General features: G+C 34.5%; 1 protein-coding gene across 1 annotated transcript in view; it reads left to right on the forward strand.

Annotated features, from left to right (window-relative positions):
• Positions 1 to 1,491, forward strand: part of MLLT3 (MLLT3, super elongation complex subunit) — a 264,740-nt gene that overhangs the window by 157,391 nt on the left and 105,858 nt on the right. The gene's annotated exons all lie outside the window — the stretch shown is intronic.

A 1,491-nucleotide genomic window follows, 5' to 3' on the forward strand; every position in this document is an offset into this window, starting at 1 on the left:
AGTCCCCAAATGAAGTAATTCACTTTTTCTTTTTTACTATAAGGAACTGAGCATATAGAACGTCATGTTTCAAGCTAGTGTTCCATAAGGTAGGGTCCTTGGACAGCTTCGGCATCAATCAAAGGCAGGTTAGAGATGAGATTCTCAGATTCCACCCAGAACTACTGAATCAGAATCTCTACGAGTAGGACCCTGGGGTCTGCATATTTGCTAGTCCTTTACTGGAATAGTGTAACATTGGCTTTTTAAATCTGTAGAAGGATCAGCCTTTAATTCAGCAAAATTAGAAGGTTCACAGCCGGATTCTTGACCTAAATCTTTCTTTCTATTGGCTATACTCTTAACTTTTATGCCTTAGAAGCAATAACTCTTTGCTAGAATGATGGCTATCTTTCTCAGTAGGGATAACATTGAATTTGTTTGCATGATTTTATAAAATAAAATTTGTTGAGATGGCTTTATCTACTTATATGATATACCTTTATATTGATGTACTGATTTTTTTTGTTGTTATTTAAAATGGAATTTCCCTTAAAAATAGTTTTTGGCTTTCTTTTTTCTTGAGACATAATTCACATACCACAAAACTCATCATTTTAAAGTGTGCACCACAGTGATTTTTAATATATTCACAAAGTTGTGCAATCCTCACTACTATCTAATTTCAGGATTTTCTCATCATCACATAAAGAAATACTACCCATTGGCATCATTCCACATTCTTCCCCCCCAGTTCCTAACACCCATTAATCTACTTACTTTCTTTATGGACCTTCCTATTCTGGCCATTTCTTTTCTTTTCTTTCTTTCTTTCTTTTTTTTTTTTTTTAAGAGACAGAGTTTTACTTTATTGCCCTTAGTAGAGTGCCAGATGATTTTCTTGCCTCAGCCTCCTGAGTAACTGAGACTACAGGCATCTGACACAAGGCCCAGCTATTTTTTTTTGGCCGGGGCCAGGTTCAAACCCACCACCCGTGGTATATGGGGCTGGCATCCTATCTACTGAGTTATAGATGCCGCCCCTATTCTGGCCATTTCACATAAATGGAATCATACAATATGTGGCTTTTTTGGGGGGGGGGTGTCTGGCTTCTTACACTTAGTATAATGTTGAAAGGTACATTCATGTTATAGAATGTTATGTAGAATGTTATATTCATGTTATATCACTACTTAATCTTTTTAATAGTTGAATATATTGCACTGCATAGATATACCACATTTTGTTCACTCATAAGTTGACATTCAAATTGGTTTCACATTTTTGGCTATTATGGGTAATGCTGCTATGAACATTAATTTACAAGTTTTTGTGTAGATGTATATTTTCACATTTCCTGAGTATATATCTAGACAGAATTTTTCACTTATGTGGTAACTGTGTCTAACTTTTTGAAGAATTGCTAAACTGTTTTCCAAAGTAACTATACCATTTTATATTTCTGCCAGCAGTGTATGAAGAAAATAATTTTTTCTATTTCCTTTTTTTTT

This window comes from Otolemur garnettii, unplaced genomic scaffold (assembly GCF_000181295.1).
Source record: "Otolemur garnettii isolate 467f Iridium unplaced genomic scaffold, OtoGar3 scaffold00006, whole genome shotgun sequence".
Classification (NCBI taxonomy): domain Eukaryota; kingdom Metazoa; phylum Chordata; class Mammalia; order Primates; family Galagidae; genus Otolemur; species Otolemur garnettii.